Genomic DNA, 20,924 nt, shown 5'->3' with positions numbered 1-20,924 from the left:
TTCTGTTTTTAAATTGTTATTGAATGTCTCTTGATGATAGTTATTCTTTGTGATGTATCACAATCTATTTCGTAATTGTGCAGGGAGAAACATAAAGGAGCCAAATATTTCGGCTATTCCTCACTCCAGAAGGAATTGAAAATGGTTACCGATATTGCACATACTTTTCAATTACCTTGTAATAACACTGTATTTGTCGATTTAGCCAATGACCGTTTCAACAACCCGCCTATTGGGTCTCTCTTTGTGCCATGGGTGGAGACTCCACGAAATTGACGTTGTCACTGAACCGTTGCTCAACACATTCCCGACTTGCTTGGAACGGAGGGATCCAGAACGAGCAGGCGAACACGGGATTTAAGAAAAGTTTATACTCGGAGTGCTGCGCGCAAGGAGGTCCTGAAACCGGCGATTTAATTGCGCAAGGTAACCAACCTGTCAACACACTGGCGCTCTGGGGCGTCGCTTCAGTCGCATGCTGTAACATAGTGGAGTTTATGTCAGATAATGTCATGTTTTGTAGTGTTCGGAAAGCGAATGTTCTCTGTTACGATCAAAGATATTCGAGCAACTGTGTTTTCTCCAACAAGATGCTGTGATGCGTTGTGAATAGCTATTGATCAGATGTAGTTTATAGCATTATTAATACCAAGTGACATTCCTTTCCAGCTACTGAGACTGATATGCTCCCTTCTATGTCGTGTTTGTCTGGCATCCTTTATTGTGTCCGTGAACGTAGCCAGTCAACCTTCCTGAGCGTTTTAGTCTTGCCAGATGTGGGACATTTTGTTTCGGGCGAATAGGCTACGCACTGAGCTATATAATTGTTACCAGAATTGTCTCACACTTCTGCAATGTTGCTGTTGCTTTTGAATCGGCATTCTTTGTCTGTGACATGGGTGTAGGCAGCAACCCATCGGTGTCGGTGCGAGTGACCTGGCTAGTGGAAACTTGACTGTTTATTGATAGGAACTCGGGAATAGAGCTGCACCTCTATCTCCAAATAGGGATGCATGCGAGTAGAATAGCCTAGGCATGACTAGTTTGGTATAAGTAGCCTAGACTAATGTTTTAGCTCATTCTAAAACATGAAACTCACCCTGTTGTCAATTCACCAAATATTTGTGTGGGTATTGCAATATGCCCAGTGTTACCGTATGCGACAGTTATGTCCACTCCTGTGTGTTGTGCGTGGCTACCCGGACGATGCCGTCACGGTAATTACAATTCCAGTAGAAGTTGTTTTGTTAGTGGTGTTCGTTGTGAAAATCGATACGTGAGTGAGTCCCATAAATGCCACACCTATATCAAATTATCTCACACTCATCGTGAGCGTCAGTCATGTTTCCTAATTGTAGCCTAGGCTACGTGTAAAACGGATTGGAGTTCTTGCCGTTAGGGAAAATCAATGTTTAACTTTCTGTTTCGGAGCCAGGGTTGCCAGGTCATGCTAGTATTTCTAGCCCAGTGACCACTCGAAACCCATGCAAAAAGCCTGAAAACTAGCCTATTTGTTTTCTTCACAGCAAGACAGGAGTTGCCACATTGATACAATAAAACCCTTTTACCATAACGTTATTGAGCAAATGAAGGACTATCGGGATAAATTGTAACGACATTAGAATCAAAATTCGGTTTTCATCAAAATAATAATTCTTGCAAACGAATTTGAATATGTTGCAAGAGAAAAGATACGTTGTCCTTATTAAACTCGTCAGATCATTTTCGATCAATGGATGTCGATTTAACTTGTCTGACTGCTATGATTAAGCAATAAGGCACAACGGGGTATGGTATATGGCCAATGAACCATGGCGAAGGGCTGTTCTTAAGCGTGATGCAACGCAGAGTGCCTGCATACAGCCGTCAGCCTTGGTATATTGGACATATACCACAAACCAGATGTTACGACTACAAACAGTTATAAATGACCCATTTACGAGATTGACTTGTCATTTCAATAAGCATAGGCTAGAGATTAAAATCCGGGTTTATGATTGTAATTCAACTTTGCCATAGTTTGCTTAGATAGATGCAGCTAGCCTATAGCCCCTGATAGGCCTACATCTTATTTCAGATAGGCTACAGTAACCTAGGCAAGATGTAAACTGAACAATTTAGCAGCTTGCTTAGTTCAAATTAACAGAGTAATTTATTCAACATGAATAGCCTGGCGATTTCGAGGTAAGAAGTGCTTGTGTTTCACAATAGCCTGCTGGAATACTACTGAGGATGGGGTCGTAATTTCAACCACTGAATTAAATATGAATAATATGTACAGTACCAGTCAAAAGTTTGGACACACCTACTAATTCAAGGGTTTTTCTTCATTTTTACTATTTTCTACATTGTAGAATAATAGTGAAGACATCAAAACTAAAAAAATAACACATGGAATCATGGAGTAACCAAAAAAGTGTGGCAGGTAGCCTAGTGGTTAGAGCGTTAGGCCAGGAACCGAAAGGTTGCTGGATTGAATCCCTAAACTGACGAGGTGAAAATCTGTCATTCTGCCCCTGAACAAGGCACTGTTCCCCAGTGGGCCGTCATTGTAAAGTAGAATTTGTTCTTGACTGACTTGCCTAGTTAAATAAATAAAAATATTTCAGATTCTTCAAAGTAGCCACCCTTTTCCTTGATGACAGCTTTGCACACTCTTGGCATTCTCTCAACCAGCTTCACCTGGAATGCTTTTCCACGAGTCTTGAAGGAGTTCCCACATATGCTGAGCACTTGTTGGCTGCTTTTCCTTCACTCCCTGGTCCAACTCATCCCAAACCATCTCCATTGGGTTGAGGTCAGGTGATTGTGGAGGCCAGGTCATCTGATGCAGCACTCCATCATTCTCCTTCTTGATCAAATAGCCCTTACAGAGCCTAGAGGTGTGTTGGGTCATTGTCCTGTTGAAAAACAAATGATAGTCCCACTAAGTGCAAACCAGATGGTATGGCGTATCGCTGCAGAATGCTGTGGTACCCATGCTGGTTAAGTGTGCCTTGAATTTGAAATAAATCATGGATAGTGTCACCAGCAAGCATCCCCACACCATCACACCTCCTCCATGCTTCACGGTGGGAACCACACATCCATTAACCTATTCTGCATCTCACAAAGACATGGCGGTTGGAAACAAAAATAACAATTTGGACTCATCAGACCAAAGGACAAATTTCCACCTGTCTAATATCCATTGCTCGTCTTTCTTCGGAGTAAGCAAGTCTCTTCTTCTTATTGATGTCCTTTAGCAGTGATTTCTTTGCAGCAAATCGACCATGAAGGCCTGATTCACACAGTCTCCTCTGAACAGTTTATGTTGAGATGTGTCTGTTACTTGAACTCTGTGAAGCATATATTTGGGCTGCAATGTCTGAGGCTGGTAACTCTAATGAACTTATCCTCTGCAGCAGAGGTAACTCTGGGTCTTCCTTTCCTGTGGCGGTCCTCATGAGAGCCAGTTTCATCATAGCTCTTGATGGTTTTTGCAACTGCACTTGAAGAAACTTTGAAAGTTCTTGAAATTTTCAGGATTGACTGACCTTCATGTCTTAAAGTAATGATGGACTGTCATTTCTCTTTGCTTATTTGAGCTGTTCTTGTCATAATATGGACTTGATATTTTACCAAATATGGCTGTGTTCTGTATACCACCCCTACCATGTCAAAACACAACTGATTGGTTCAAATGCATTAAGAAGGAAAAAAAATCCACAAATTAACTTTTTACAAGGCACACCTGATAATTGAAATGCATTCCAGTTGACTACCTCATGAAGCTTGTTGAGAAAATTCCAAGAGTGTGCAAAGCTGTCATCAAGGCAAAGGGTAGCTACTTTGAAGAATCTCATATAAAATCTTGTTTAACACTTTTTTGGTTACTACATGATTCCGTATGTGTTATTTCATCGTTTTGATGTCTTCACTATGATTCTACAATGTAGAAAATAGTAAAAATAAAGAAAACCCCTTGAATGAGTAGGTGTGTTCAAACTTTTGACTGGAACTGTATATTAACTGAATATGCTTGTCAACAACAGCCAGTGTTTATTTCGACTTTAAAAAAAAAATGTTTTTACCTGTAGCCTAATCTGACTGAATGTTGCAGTCAGTCTAATGCATTCCAACAACTGATCGGCAATTGCGATAGATCTTTTAGAACTTCCAAGTTAATTAACTAAACATGGCCATTAATAATTGCATAATAACACAAGGCTACAACAACAATACACTATAGGCTATAGGCTATTTATCACATTTGTTTGACAGCTCCAGGTTGGCTACACAAGTGGCACAAATTGATTTGCAACGACTCCAGTAATATAGTCATTTCAACATATTTATTGTATCAAATGTTAGCCTACAGTAGCCTGCAATGGCATATAAATGAATAGGCTACTTGATGGCTAACAGATGCAAATGTATCATTCTCCACATTTAATGTCAGTTTCATTGAGGACTTTTCACCATAACAGAAGCACACCATGGAGTTCTATAACTTCCATTAAAATGTAAAAAGTTGTCACGATGTGCGCATGTGCTGCTCTGTCCCCTCTCACTCACTTGACTCAGCCAATAGTAGACTAAGCTGCATGCTGCAGTGCTCTCTCAACACACGCTCTCTCAACACTCTACCTCATTGCCTGATAGTCAGCAGCAGCAGGTCACAATGAAATAGACTTGTATTTTTTTAAGAGAAATGCCATGGCGGCCGCGTAGCAAGTAGAAGTAGCCCAAAAACCCGCAATCTAGGACCAATACATTTTCAAATCGTTTTCAAAGTTGCCCAATTTAGCAGAAAAACTGCGGACATGGCAACCCTGTTTGGAGCACATTGGGTGAATGGAATTGGATTGGACTGCTGCTGGCTACATGAGAAAAGTACTGGAGAAAAGTAGCTACACATCAGTCAGAGAGCTGTATGCTGATAGAATGCCGGTTCGTGAGTTCTCATCCGAGTGGAGAAGTGCAACTGAAGCAGAAAATGCATCTGATGCCGAGCAGAAATTACGATAAGAAGCATTTTACACCTGCATTTAAAAAATTTGAATTGGTGTGAAAAACTCTGAATTTTGCCTTAACCCGAACCCTATATTTAACTTGCTAGATTAGTAATTTGTACAGCTGCCACTATCTTGATTTCCTTACGTTTTTTCTCTTCTCCGTTCTCGGACAGTCTTCTCCTCCCTCTCTTCCCTGAGCAGAGCAGAGAGCCCTGTTTCCCTAGCGACTCCAGACTCCACAAAGACACAGCGTGTACACATGCCGCTCGTTTGCATATTAAGCTAGCAGCCTCCATTGAAATTCGCTATTACTTGTGCTAATTTTGTTAGCATTCTGGTAATAGATGCCCATTTTTTTTTTGCGTTTTTGTGCGTCCCCTTGATATAATCCGGGAATACCATATATCCCGATATAAGAGAAGGACGGTATAACGCTATGGAAATCTGGATACCACCCAACCCCAGGTTAAGGGAAGAGTTAGCTATAAAGGGTTAAGGTTAGGGTTAGTGTTAGTGTTAGGCAAAGGGTTAGCTAACATGCTAAGTAGTCGCAAAGTAGCTCAAAAGTAATAGTAGTTGAAACGTTTCTAATTAGCTAAAATGCTAAAGTAGTCCGTGATGAAATTCGAACTTGCAACCTTTGGGTGGTTAGATATTCGCATTGTACGCTTACCCATCCACCCCGACCAACCACCCTTTTCCATCTGTCTTATGTAACCATACCAAACGTAACATATCATACTAATTTGCGTGTCCCCGATTTACATTTACTATGTTACGTCTAGTCTATGAGACCAGGCTGGGAAGCAAGTTTCTAAAAGCGCTTGTGACAGTGGATGCTCTGCTTTGCTACAAGCCCCCATCACACGCCTTTCAACTGCCACCGCTCACTCCATCTCTCGCAGACCTACTACGGCCACTTTAGCTGTTAATAATTATCCCCTTTTGAAAATAGGGTATGGTCATTTTCTTGTCCAAATGCTGTAAAATTGCCGTCATTCAGTTGCTCATTCAGTAGCTCACTCCCCCCCCCCCCTCATATTATGCCTTTGAGATATAGGCTGCAGCCTTTTCCCCTCTCCAAATAGCTTTTTTCCTCTCCTCATAGATATCTCCAGGTGGTAAACTATCCCTCTTCTTTGAATCACTATCATAGTGGTTTTCCTCCTTTCCCCCCTTATTACATCTTCAAGTGCATCTTGGTCTGCAGTCGCCTTTTATGACATTAAGCCAGGTTGCTCTGGGTGCTAATGAAATCTCATTTCTAGCTGGTTGGTTGGCAACTGACGTCAAACTTGGGCAGTTCTCAACACCCATAATAGTTTTCAGGTTATCAGGGGAATCCAGTCATCCGTATTTCAGTACCTAGATGGCTGAATGCTTTTGTGAAGTGTCAAATATAGCCTACCACATCACAAGATGGATTATAGCCGAGTTATCTAGGGACGACCTGAGCCGACTGAAGCCCGGCGACAGGTTTTTACCTAGGTGGCTGACATAATGTGTTTGTCAGGTGGAAAAGGGAACCAACTGGAAGTTCAAACGTAAAGCTTTTAAAGCAGTGGCTGCATCTTGTTCCATAAGCTATTCATCCCATCCTCCTATTTCTCTCCACTTTGCTGATCAAGGCTTAATTTACTGGGATACTATCAGAAACATGCCTATAGCTCCATCTTGCCCTCTGTTAAGTGGAGTTTCATATTGCCTTCTGCCATATTGCTTTCTTATCTGATCCATGAAGAAGTTTGCAGAATGAAATGTAGCCAGAGTCTCTGTTTAGCCTAGATTAGTGGTGACCAAACTGCTTACAGCACTTTTACGGTTGCCTTGCAGTGTTTGTTGACACTGTTGTTGAAACTGCCCATCAAAATCACTTCTCTTCGGTGGGGTGTGGCGTCTTGCCCATGTGCAAGAGACCAGAAGGGAGTACTGCCAGGGCCCCGGGTTCACACAGGGACTGTCAGGGGATAAAGTTATAATAAGGTATTTTTTGAGTGGGCAGGAATGTCACGGCTGTCGTAAGAACGGGACCAAGGCGCAGCGGATGTTGAGTTCCACATATTTAATTCAAAGAGAAACTTAAACAAAACAAAATATATCAATAAACGAACAACTAAATGTGACTACGTGGTGCACATGCACAAACACAAAACAATATCCCACAAACACAGGTGGGAAAAATAGCTACTTATTAATTAATATGATCCCTAATTAGAGACAACGATTACCAGCTGCCTCTAATTGGGAATCATACAAAACACCAACATAGAAAATATAAACTAGAACACAACATAGAAATTATAAACTAGAATACTGTCACGTTCGCTGGAATAATCATCGGACCAAGGTGCAGCGCGATATGGTTTCCACACATTTAATAGAGAAACACACAAAACAAAACAATAAAGAAATCAACGAAACGTGACGACAATGGAGTGCTAACATGCAACTACACATAAACAATATCCTACCAAACACAGGTGGAAAAATGCTACTTAAATATGATCCCCAATTAGAAACGATAGCCAGCTGCCTCTAATTGAGAATCATACCAAACACCAACATAGAAAACAAAACTAGAACCCCACATAGAAAATATAAACTAGACTAACCCCCCAGTCACGCCCTGACCTACTCCTAAACCTGAAACCAAATGGGGGGGTTAGGGGGGTTGACTAGTGTCGGTGGCGGCTCCGGTGCGTGTCGTAGCCTCCCCCCCCTTCCAGACCCCGGATCCGACCATGGCGCCGGGATGAACGCTGTGCCTGGACTGGGCACCGGCACGGAGGAGGGTTCCGCCTTGGAGCTGGGTTGATCGCCGTGCCTGGACTGGGCATCGGCGCAGAAGAAGGCTCCGGCCATGGAGCTGGGCGCCTTTCCTGGAAGCTCCGGACCGTTGACCCTCGCTGGAGGTTCCGGATCGTTGACCCTCGATGGAGGTTCCGGACCGTGGACCGTGGCAGGAGGTTCCGGACTGTGGACCGTCGCAGGAGGTTCCGGACTGTAAACCGTCGCCGGAAGCTCTGGACTGTGAATGCGCACTGGAGGCCTAGTACATGGAGCCGGTACAGGTGGCACAAGACTGGTGACACACACTTCCGAGCGAGTGCTGGGAGAAGGCACAGGACGTACCGGACTGGGGAGTCGCACTGGAGTCCAGATGTGTGGAGCCGGTACAGGTTTCACCAGACTGCTAACCGGATCCTCTGGTCGAATGTTGAGCAGAACACACTTGCAAAACATCTCTCTCCTCTCTCTCTCTCCCAACTTCTCCATCGCCTCCCTGACGGTCTCTGGCTCTTTAGGGAGAGTGTGGGGAGCTGGCACAGGACGTACCGGACTGGGGACACGCACTTCAGGACGAGTGTGCTGCAGCATTCTCATCGCTACCACCTTTCTCCGGAATCTTTCCTTCGAATTCCTCCTCCGACTCCCACACAGGCTCTGGCATTCTCCGCTGCTCGACCGCCAACTCCATGTGCCCCCCCAAGATTCTTTGGCAGTGGACTGACGACACGCTCCTCATGGCGAGTGCGAGGAACCGGCACAGGACATACCGGGCTGAGGAGGCGCACTGGAGATCTGGTGCGTGGAGCCGTCACATATGGCACCGGACTGATGACCCGCTCTTCAGCACACTTGCGCTGCCGCATACTCCTCGCCAACTCCATTCTCCGGTATCCTTCCTCACACTGTTCCATCGACTTCCATGCAGACTCTGGCACTCTCCTTGGGTCGACTGACCACTTCTCTATCGCCTGCTCCATTTGCTCTGGCTCTTCCCGCGGCTCAGCCGGCCACCCCTTGTGCCAACCCCCCAAAAAATCTTGGGGTTGTCCTTGGGCTTTCTGTGGACGCGAACCCTGACGTCGTTGCTGTCCTCCATTATTACCTTCCGTCTGCCGCCAAGGAAGGGTCTCGCATCCACCCATCACTTCTTCCCATGTCCAAAACTCCTTTACCTCGTTGATGCGCTGCTTGGTCCTCTTTTGGTGGGATATTCTGTCACGGCTGTCGTTAGAACGGGACCAAGGTGCAGCGGATGTTGAGTTCCACATATTTAATTCAAAGAGAAACTTAAACAAAACAAAATATATCAATAAACGAACAACTAAATGTGACTACGTGGTGCACATGCACAAACACAAAACAATATCCCACAAACACAGGTGGGAAAAATAGTTACTTATTAATTAATATGATCCCTAATTAGAGACAACGATTACCAGCTGCCTCTAATTGGGAATCATACAAAACACCAACATAGAAAATATAAACTAGAATACCGCCCTGACCTACTACACCATAGAGAAACAAGGGCTCTATATGGTCAGGGCGTGACAAGAAGTGTGTGTGTAGGGGGGGGGGGGGTCTTCTATCCTTGTAGGGACCTAAAATCCCCCAAAGTCCCCACATGGATAGTAAAACAAGGATAATTCTCCCCATTTATCACGTCCCCATGAGGACAAAGGCTATTTTAAGCGTAAAGTTTAGGGTTAGAATTAGAATTAGGGTATGGGTAAGGGATTAGTGGTTAGGTTAGGGTTAGGTTTATGGTTTGGGTTAGGATTAGGATTACAGGATAAGGTTAGGGTTAGGGGTCAGGAAAAATAGGATGTAAATACATTTAATGTCCCCATGAGAATAGAAGAACAAAACGCGCGTGTGTGTGTGTGTGTGTGTGTGTCCGTTCGTCCATCTGGCATGTTGGTAGTTGTCTCGTGTTTGGGGTTTAGTTTGTTAAATAGTACTCTAATTACACCAGTAACAACAGTATGTTGTCACATCCATGTGTGTGTGTGGTATCTGCAGGTTTGACTGGTGTGTGTCTGTTGTGCGTACGTGCTTAAGAGTGGGTGAGTGGCAGATGCCTTGAGTGGCGTCAAGACTGTACGAGCTACATCTGTTGATTTGGTGTGACTGAGTATTTGTGTGGGTGTTAGCTCTGGCCTGGGTGTGTACAAGGGGTAAATCTGTGGGTTATGCGAAGGGATTGTTTGATACAAGGCTTCTTCATTACTAGAGACCTGTGATATGTGGTTGGATGGTGGGAATAGCATGCTCCTCTCCCCTTCACTTCATCTCTCCCTGCAACATACACTTGGCGTGACCAAGTGTTATGTCGCCTCAACATGGGCTTTATCTTCAAGGCGACTCTTCGTGGGAGAATGATCTTAGGCCTCAATCAATGGACTCTTCTTTCTTTTTTTTCTTTTTTTTTTTCTTTTTTTCTCCAATAGCTTTTGGTCTCATCCGATGGTGGAATAGCATCAAAGGCTTCAGATACTGTAAACCAGATGGCTATTGTCAACAACATCCCTCGAAGGTCAAGGAAGATTCACTAGGTCAGGTACAAAGTTACACGCAACTAGTAACAACGCCAAGGCCTCCAATTAAAAAAACATCCCATTTAAAAAAAAATAATCATAAAAGGGAAGATAAAGTCGATATGAACACAGCTTTAGCCCTGTAAGTGCAGCTCTGTAATGGTCCTCGGGGTATTGTTCAATTTAAGGATCACTCTGCCTTTAAAGCGGCTGAATGTCAGGAGCATTTTAATTGGATCAAATGGGAACCAAAGGCACAGTGTGAGACGAGTCCTGCATGCGCCTCAGTGCCAGAACTGAAAGACTATACTTATTCAAGGGAAAAATACATTGCAGACACTTTTAAGGTAAGCTGCCATTCAAGATAAAAACCAAAGCCCCTTCTTCTTATAGTACCTCTGAAACCACGAGCACAGATTTTAAAGGGACTATGTCAGTGGTCGCAATGGAGAATTTCAGCACATTCCAACCGCAGGTGTGAGTGAATGTGATTGAAATTGGACCACTCACAATTGCTTAGAAGTGAGACCATTCAAAACAGATTCACACACACAGCCCCTCTTCTCTCCTCCTCCTTTCACTCTCTACCTTACCTACACACATTCCAACCATCCATCCAACTGCTGCCAGCAGTGTAAGAGCGCTAGCCAACATGATCTTTCTGTTCCTTTCGCCCATATCATCAGAGAAACCTGCAGACGGAGCCTGACAAGCTAAAGTGACACGCTAAAGGCGCTTCCCTTGTGGCGCCTTCCTGCTTATCCCCTACCACCTGCTCACGTCGCGATATCGCCTCCTCCCCCCACCCCCCATCCTTCGCACTACCCTCAGCGAAGCTTCAGGGATATTGCAGCCCCACTACTGCCTGCCAACATGCACCCCCCTCCAAGCCCTAACCTCCCTCAACAAGCCCCGAACTCTCTATGATTAATCCATGGAGTGTGTCAATTCTCTCCCTGAGCGAAGCGGGAATAATCGTGAGTAGCAGATTCATGACAGCGTCAGTTTAATAAGCGTCCTCTAGTCGTCAGGTTTGGACCATGACAGTGACAGTATGATAGTCGTTACGGTTTTGTGCAAGTGGTGGTGAAAAGGAAACTGGGTTGTGTGTACGTGAGTGGAGAGTGCTTTGCTTTGCCTGGAAGAGGAGGTTTATAATAGACAGGGTCTGTTAAATATGCTGGGCTAAACGTCAGGGGTGTTTGGTGAAGGTTTGACGTTCCGCAAGGCTCAGGCTGCCAGCAAAGCAGCGTCTGGTCCTTTCAGAGGAGACTGGTTTGAGGCAGTCAGCCTAGCTAATCTCATTCCCCCACCATAGTGGAAGTCCAGACTATATTTTCTTTGTCTCTCGTTCACTCTCTCTTTCCAGCTCTCTAAGTCTCTCTCTCTCTTTCTCACTCTATCTCTCCACTCCAACCCATCCCTCACCATGCTGGAAACGCCTACTCTCTTTTTCTTTATTTTTCTCCCTCACACACTCTCTCTGTCTCTCTCCCCCATCCAACCCTGCTGCTTGTACTCTATCTGTCAGGGACCTTTGAGAGAGATGGCAGGTTACACCTGGATCAGCTAGTCCTATATTCTCCCACTGAGAGTGGGGTCTGCTCTGGTCCTCTTCCTCGTGTGTGTGTGTGTGTGTGTGTGTGTCGGCATGTTGCCTTGTCTGTAGAGGGCACACATTTGGTGTGTGTCTGTGTGTGGGTATATGTGCTCTGCATGCCTGTTATTACGTTTGCATGCATTTTACGTTGCGTTTGTGCGATTTCCGTGTTTGTGTATGTGCTGCTCAGTGACAGAACTGGCAGTGGATACTGGAAATGACCTCTGTTGTCAAAAGCAGGTATATTCTCCCTATGGTTATGTAAGGCCTAATTATTATACAACCTGTCAGTTTGGTGTATTCCTATACTTCTCTCCGACCAGGATTTCTCCCTCGTCCTCCGAGCAGTATTTTCCCACATCTACTGTTGTCTGAGCACTACATTACACTGCCCTCGATAGTATGACCCAAATACTCTATGTATTCAAAGCGACACTGTTGTTCAAATACCTTGTAGAACATTCTACAATTCTATAGTGCTGTGCATAACCACGTAACTATGCAATTTATACACCAAAGCTAGGCATTTTTGCAGTAGTTTGAACACTCCTGATTTTTTTAAACATTGTTCTGCATATTGTAGTTAAAACACTATTCTAACAGTGATTTAGCCTCTTATGGATCCCTTCACGCACTAATCCCTTTAGCGGGATCGATTTGACAACATTCAGTGATATGGCAGCGCGCCATATTCAAACTACAGGAATATCAATATTCAACATTCATGAAAATATATGTGTAATACATCAAAATTAAGCTTAACTTCTTGTTAATCCAGACGCTGTGTCAGATTTCAAAAGGGCTTTATGGCGAAAGCAGACCATGCGATTATCTGAGGACCAGACAGTTGCGCCACAAACGTCAGAAATAGCGATATAATTAATGCCTTACCTTTGAAGATCTTCTTCTGTTGACACTCCAAAATGTCCCAGAAACATCAGAAATTGTCCTTTTGTTCAATAATGTCCTTCTTTATGTCCCAAAAATGTCCATTTATTTGGCGTGTTTGATTCAGAAATACACCGGTTTCAACTCGCCCAACATGCCTACAAAGTATTTAATAAGTTACCTGTAAACTTGGTCCAAACATTTCAAACAACGTTCCTAATCCAACCTCAGGTACCCTAAAACTTAAATAATCAATAAAATTTAAGGCGGAACAAACTGTTTCTAATACCGGATAAAAACAACGTGAAGCGCGTTCCAGTTCACGCGCACCAAAACAGTAGAGTCCACCTGGAGTGACACTTACAGTGAATAGCACTACTTCTTAATTGCTCAAAAGAAAAACATCAACCAATTTCTAAAGACTGTTGACATCTAGTGGAAGCCATAGGAACAGCAACCAGGTTCCTCATAAATAGGGCTTCCCATAGAAAACAATTGGAAAACACAATGACCTCAAAAACATTTTTCCCTGGATGGATTGTGCTCGGTGTTTTGCCTGCCAAATCAGTTCTGTTATACTCACATACATTATTCTAACAGTTTTAGAAACGTCAGTGTTTTCTATACAAATCTATTATATGCATATCCTAGCTTCTGGGCCTGAGTAGCAGGCAGTTTACTTTGGGCACGCTTTTCATCCGGACGTCAAAATACTGCACTAGCCTTAAGAATTTTAAAGGGCGACTGAACGCACCGATTCTGCATATTTTTCTTTTGCTCATTAAGAAAAACAAGATTTTAGTCTTGGGGGTGTGGTTCGATGTGGCAGTTACTTAAGTTTGCCCCTCATTGGACACCATAGGAACAAAGCCAGTATCACTTCCTCAAAATACTCCAAATGAATCTAAGATATCTAAGAAATCTGTAAATAATGTTGAAGTTTTTGCTGAGGAACTTTTAGATAGCAATTTTACTAGCTAAGGTGTTTGGTGCAGTATTTCGCAAGTCAAAGTTTGATCCGCTGTGCTGCTGGGCAGGTCTGTCTCACTGTCTGTGTGTTCTGCTGTACGATTGGATTCTAGTGCAAAGACTTCACACAGCATCATTCTGAAGACATGACACTCTTGACACTCAACTTGACATCTTACAGCAGTCCAAACACTGCTACTACACGCACTAGTCAAAACAACACAAAATGGTTTATAAAGAAACACATGCAGTAGTGAAAATGCTGCTTTGCCCACATTAGTTAAAACATACCCTGGACTCACACACCATCAACTGGGACCTTAACAAGATTCATCTTCATTTAATCTTTAAAGGAGAGAATTGGTTGATTATTTCAGCCTTTGTATTTACGACACAATCTACTTTGCCAATTCTTTGTCTACACCAGTGGAGGCTCCTCAGAGGAGGAAGGGGAGGCCCATCCTCCTCAGTGAATTTCATAAAAATATAAGTATTGAAACATTAAAAAGTGATCTACAGTAGCCTCAACAGCACCCTGTAGGGTAGCACCACGGTGTAGCCGGATGACAGCTAGCTTCCGTCCTCCTCTGGGTACATTTTCTTCAATACAAAACATAGGAGGCTCATGATTCTCACCCTCTTCCATAGACTTACACAGTAATTATGACAACTTCCAGAGGACGTCCTCCAACCTATCAGAGCTATTGCAGCATGAACTGACATGTTGTCCACCTAATCAAAATACCAGAGAATGAATCTAGTACTGAAAGCATAAGCTACAGCTAGCTAGCACTGCAGTGCATAACATGTGGTGAGTAGTTGACTCAAAGAGAGAGAAAGACAGTAGTTGAACAGTTTTGAACAAATTCATTTCTTCCAAAATGAAGGAGAAGTGAGAGAGAGCTAGCTATAGTTGATTGTATTTTGCTGGGCACGTCTGTCACACTGTCTGTGTTCTGCTGTACGATTGGATAGACCACAATCGCCGCAGCTGTTTATCCCATGGTAGTCGGCAAGTGGGTATTGTCGAAATCAAAACCCAACCCTGAAATATGTCATGACGAGCTCATCTACACAAATCTCACAAAACTGTTTTTTGGATGATACTGACTTTATGACAAAAATGAACCGACTTGCACCTTTTAGTCAATTTTGGCACTGGAATAAATGTTTCTGACTAATATTGATGTCACATATGTCATTTTCAACTAGAGAAGTTGGTTTTTGAGTTCAGTTCTGCTTTAAAGATTGCACTACATAGTCGTGTTAAGAGTTAACTGTACCCTTTATTCGGAATACCACAAGGTAGTTCTAGTGCAAAGACTTCACACAGCATTATACTGAAGACATGACACTCTTGACACTCAACTTGACGTCTTACAGCAGTCAAAACACTGCTACTACACGCACTAGTCAGAACAACACAAAATGGTTTATAAAGAAACACATGCAGTAGTGAAAATGCTGCTTTTCCCACATTAGTTAAAACATATTCTGGACTCACACACCATCAAATGGGACCTTGTCAAGAGTCATCTTCAATTAATCTTTAAAGGAGAGAAGTGGTTGATTATTTCAGCCTCTGTGTTCACGACACAATTTACTTTGCCAATTCGCTGCCCGTTTATAAGAATGCTTTTCATTTTATTCCGTGACTTGCCCACCAACCTTTCCTCCTTTGTGTTTACGTAATGATTGTTTTGATGTAAGCCGTCATTTATTTGAATTATAGGGGATGGCAACCAATTTGAATTGGCACATTGTGGTATAATGAGTGTAGCTCAAGGAACAGAACAATGAGGTGCTCTCGTCAACAAGCATTCAATTGGAACATGAGAAAATTAGAACTGACTGAGTCATCTGAAATGGCTCGCGAACATTCCACTTTAGCCTTGAACGAACATATCCATTTCTACACATGCTATGTCAATGGGTACGTCTCCCCCCGCTTGTTGCACCCCCGCTTGGTTTCTTCCTCCTCAGCTCTGGGCAGTTTGATCTGTTAAATTTCACAGGGCTTAACCGTCCCCTTTTTTTCCTCTGTCTGTGTGTGGAGGAAGAGTTCACTCAGTGTGCGGATTATTTCTCCCATGAGGCTGAGGGGGTGAGGAGAGCCCAGTCTGTCAGATCTGCCCACGTTGCCTCGCGGTTACCGTGCCAACCCCTTGGGTCAGAGGGTGGGAGGGAGAGTGGAGCCGGGTGTCTGCAGGCTGTCAGGTCTCTGCCAGGTCTCCCCGCGACAGACCAGACCAGACCGGCTACATCTCCACAATGTCCAGCGCTTGTTGTTTTCAGGTTAAGGTCTTATTCAAATGGCCTTTGCATACTATTGTCTTGTAGTCCACCGCACCCACTTCTGTTCTCCATCTGTGTGCGTGTGCGTGTACGTGTGTGTGTGTGTGTGTGTGTAGGCCTGTTGAGCCATACACCATACAGCTGGCTCCTCTGCACAAAATCAGGATGACTGGAGGACAAGAGGGCGTAGGAGGGCTCAGGTTTTGGCCTACAAGCTTCCTGTCTCTCTTTGTGTGTCTCTCTCTCTCTGTCTCTCTCTCTCTCTCTCTCTCTCTCTCCCTCTCTCTGTATCTCTGTCTCTCTCTCTCTCTCACACACTCTCTCGCTTTCTCTCTCTCCTTACCTTTCTCTTACTCCTTCTTCTTTGTCGTACCATCTCTGACCCCGTTCCCCCACTGATGCACTCTCCCCGTCTCTTAACTTTGTCTTCCTGTCCATCTGTTCCCTCTGTCTTTTTCTCAGCCTTCCTCACCTTTAACATGTTTCTCTCAGAGGTCCACTTGTCTCTCTTTATCTGTACTGGTCCTTACACTAGGATCCGGCCTCTTGTCCAACTGGCTTTGGCCATATGTGCCCGACCAGCTCGATTCAGTCCTATGTAGCAACATATTATTTTTTTTATTTTTTTACAGTGGATAAAAGTAGAGACTCAAAGCTAGAAAATTGTATATCATACACTGCAGTTGAGGAACAATAGAAAAGTAATTCTGCTTTGAAGTTGATAAACTTGTAACCCAATTTTTTTGAAAATGGTCCTTGAATGTTCTGGTACACCTACAGAAGAGCTCTTCTTTGTCTACACCAGTAGAGGCTCCACAGAGGAGAAAGAGGAGGACCATCCTCCTCAGTGAATTTCATAAAAATACAAATAGTGAAACATTAAAAAAGTTATACTTTTAGATAAAACTATACTAAATATATTCAAGTCACCAAATAATTGATTAAAACACTGTTTTGCAATGAAGGTCTACAGTAGCCTCAAGAGCACTCTGTAGGGTAGCACCATGGTGTAGCCGGAGGACAGCTAGCTTCCATCCTCCTTTGGGTACATTGACATCAATACAAAACCTAGGAGGCTCATGGTTCTCACCCCCTTCCATAGACTTACTGTCACGTTCGTTATAATGAGTGGACCAAAGCGCAGCGTGATCTGGGTTCCACATCTTTTCATTTCTAAGTGAAACTCACAGCAAAACCAAAACTATAAATCTCAAAACAAAACGTGACGCTAATAATAGTGCTAACAGTCAACTATCCGTAGTCAAGATCCCACAAAGCACAAAGGGGAAATGGCTGCCTAAATATGATCCCCAATCAGAGACAACGACAAACAGCTGCCTCTGATTGGGAACCATACCTGGCCAACATAGAAACTTAATCCCCTAGATGACCCACCCTAGTCACACCCCGACCTAACCAACATAGAGAATAAAAAGCTCTCTACGGTCAGGGCGTGACACTTACACAGTAATTATGACAACTTTCAGAGAATGTCCTCCAACCTATCAGAGCTCTTGTAGCATGAACTGACATGTTGTCCACCCAATCAACATATCAGAGAATGAATTTAGTACTGCAAGCATAGCTTACAGCTAGCTAGCACTGCAGTGCATAAAATGTGATGAGGAGTTGACTCAAAGAGAGAGAAAGACAATAGTTAAACAGTTTTGAACAAATTAATTTCTTCCAAAATTAAGGAGAAGCGAGAGAGAGAGCTAGCTATATTTGTTTGTATTTCTTCTTACTCTCACTTTCACTTAGCTACTGAATGCAGCTAGGTAGTTTAGCCTACTCAAACACTCAGCTCAAACAGAGAGGGATGCTATGTTAGCTAGCTCGCTATGGCTATCCAACACTGGAACGATTCCAAGTCAAGGTAAGCTTTTGGTTTTATTAATTTCTTGCCACTGGGGCCTGCCGGTGTAACTGCTAAACTGTTTTCTGACTGTACACTGTACTGCATGATTGTAGAGGGTTTACTAACACGTTAGATCTTGTAGCTATGTTGACTATGACGTGACAACGATGTAGGCTGTGTGTAGCGGTTATAGCTGTCATGTTATGAGGGTTTGGCTTGGAAAGTTTTTTTTTGTCTAGTCACAGATAGCTGATGTGTTGTGCACTGAAGTCCACAAGCAAAGGAAAAAGGTGAGAGGAGGAGAGTGCGTAGATAGTTGCTGTTTTCATGTGGCTGCTATGAACGTGAATTGTGTTTGCGTGTGATCAGGGGTGTATTTATTCCGCCGATTCTGTTCAAAAACGTTTCTTAAACGGAAGCAAACGGAACGAAAATACCTGAATTTGTCCAGTAGAAATTCTCATTTGCATCTGTTGGACTGATGATTACTCCCGAGATCGGCTAGTTGAAGGCAAGAGGTTGCAAGGCGTGTCACGCCTGCTCCCAATCTCTCTCCCTGGCGCTCGAGGGCGCCAGGCTGCCCTGCACTACGCACTCCTGCCACCATCATTACGTACACCTGCTTCGTCACGCGTATCAGCGATTCATTGGACTCACCTGGACTCACCTGTGTTATTACCTCCCCTATATCTGTCTGTTCCCCAGCTCTGTTCCCTGCTTCAGGATTGATTGTCGTATGTCGTTGTGTTACCCGGTTCTGACGCTGTTCCTGTCATGTTCCATGTCTGTGCAAAATTAAATGTTCACTTTCCGTACCTGCTTCTCTACTCTAATCTACTCGGTTCTTACAAGACGGTATAGAATGTGTCACTGTCTGTCACCTTGATTACTAAAAATGTTCTATGTTGTAAACTTTCCTTCATAGGCTATGTTGTAGTAACCTCAGGGTACAGGGAAAATTCAAGTAAACCTAGCTGGGTGAATGAAATATGAATGACAGCCATCCAATATGCAGTAATAGAAATAAGGCCATGCTCATTAAAAAAAGAATCATCCTCCCTCACCTTGGACCGGACCGACCGCCACTGGGCTACACCCATTCAGTATCATTCACACCCTCTTAAGCCTTAGCTAGCTAGCTAACATTAGGCTATAACTAGCTATGCAAATACATTTCTGAGATACAAATAATATTACTACACAGATCATACATATAATGTTAGCTAGCTAATAGTATGCTTTAACTTGCTTTAACTTGCAATGAAAATTAGTTTCTGACTAAATTAGAAACGTAAAATATCTGAAAATGTAGCTAGACTCTTACCTGTATACGTGGATGAACGCTTCTCCCTCTCTGTCACGGATGCCATGGTTGCCCTTAGTTTGAAGATGTAACCCGGAGACAGGTGTTTTCTGTGTTCTCTTTACGACTCCCCTCCGCATATTTGTAATCAAACGCCAGAATCTTCTCCATCTCCTGAGCTATCAGTCTCTGCTTCCACCGGGCATTCCAACTTCTTCCATGACAACAACACCGTTGATCGCCGTTTCTTCCCCATCGCTGTCATTGGAAGGCTCTACAATGTCTGCTTCAATTCAAATGTTTTTACCTAAATCGGGGATTTCCTCATCGTCTGGTTCATTGTCAGAGTCAGAGAGAGTCATCATGGCACGATCGCCCTCCAGAAAGTATTCCATTACAACTTTTTCCCCACTGATCTTCGTCGATAGTGCCTGTTCATTTCAGGGTAGCTCTTTTGCAGTTCTTCATGACATCTTTCAAAAAAGACAGTAGAAAGGATTATCTACACATGCTGGGCAGCTCATGTTATAGACAGAGCCTGCTAGATGGCAGACCAAACCAAACTCATCCCTCGGCATGTCCTAACCATTATCTCAGCCGGCTAGCGAGAAGGTTGCTACCTTTGTCTGTGGCTAAACCAACTAGGTTCCTAATTGAACAACTGTATTTGTATTTACAGATGGCATACAAGTTTGTTATTAAGGCACATGAAAGTTCACATGTTCCAGAAGACAAAACTGTTCTGCCAAGAAAGGCATTTTGATTTAAAAAAAAACATATTGTGTATATATTATGGTCCAATGGCTGTATGTTTTTGTGTGTATTTGTCAGTTTTTGTGTGTGTGTGTGTGTGTGTGTGTGTGTGTGTGTGTGTGTGTGTGTGTGTGTGTGTGTGTGTGTGTGTGCGTGTGTGCGTGTGTGCGTGTGTGCGTGTGTGCGAGAACAGAGCAGTGTCGATAGTGGTTAAGAGACATGACCTCAGATTATCCGGTGCTGCGTTTTGTGTGCTTATCAGGGTTTTTTGAAGGGAAGGGTGACGTATTGCAGGCCACAATGCCATCCCCTGAGGCTGTCTCACTCACACACACACACACACACACACACACACACACACACACACACACACACACACACACACACACACACACACACACACACACACACACACACACACACACACACACACACACACACACACACACACACACATATATATAGATACACACACACACACACACACTTTTATCTCTATCTGACAGAGCCAGTTTCTCTTTGGTCAAGGAACAGCTCCCACAGGATCTAAGAAGAAAGGAGGGCTGCAGGGAGAGGAGTAGAGAAGAGAGGCAGACAGGCAGAGATAGAGACAGATCTAGACAGACAGAGAGCGGGAGGCTGGAGACAGAGGGTGGAGAGATGGAGATGATGAAAGGACTTAGACTTGTTGAAAGACAGAAATTAGAAAGACAGAAATGTTTTGTTCAGATTTTTTTTTACCAATAATGCTTTGTGCAAAAATGTAGCGTGCAATGTCAGTAGGGAGCATTGCAGTTAAATAAGCACCATTTCAATGCCTGCTTTGTCGCTGTGAAAGAAAAGTAGCGTGTGTGTGTGTACATGTGTGTTTGCATACACGCATGTGTGTGTATGGTGTGTGTGTTCAGGCAAGCCCCAGTAATCTATAACCCGT

General features: G+C 43.6%; 1 protein-coding gene across 2 annotated transcripts in view; it reads left to right on the top strand.

Moving 5' to 3' along the window:
- Positions 1–270: 270 nt before the first annotated feature.
- The window catches only part of LOC129832926 (junction plakoglobin-like), a 71,828-nt gene continuing 51,174 nt past the window's right edge, over positions 271–20,924 (top strand). Inside the window, exon 1 of one of the 2 annotated variants that reach the window (XM_055897059.1) lies at positions 271–426. The gene's annotated coding sequence lies outside the window, so the exon portion shown is untranslated. Of the gene's footprint in view, positions 427–11,162; positions 11,302–20,924 lie in introns of those variants that run through there. The other variant, XM_055897060.1, reaches the window with a different exon arrangement.

This window comes from Salvelinus fontinalis, chromosome 34, assembly GCF_029448725.1.
Source record: "Salvelinus fontinalis isolate EN_2023a chromosome 34, ASM2944872v1, whole genome shotgun sequence".
Lineage (NCBI taxonomy): Eukaryota > Metazoa > Chordata > Actinopteri > Salmoniformes > Salmonidae > Salvelinus > Salvelinus fontinalis.
The sequence above is the reverse complement of the archived record's forward strand: the minus strand, read 5'-3'. Positions and strand labels throughout refer to the sequence as shown.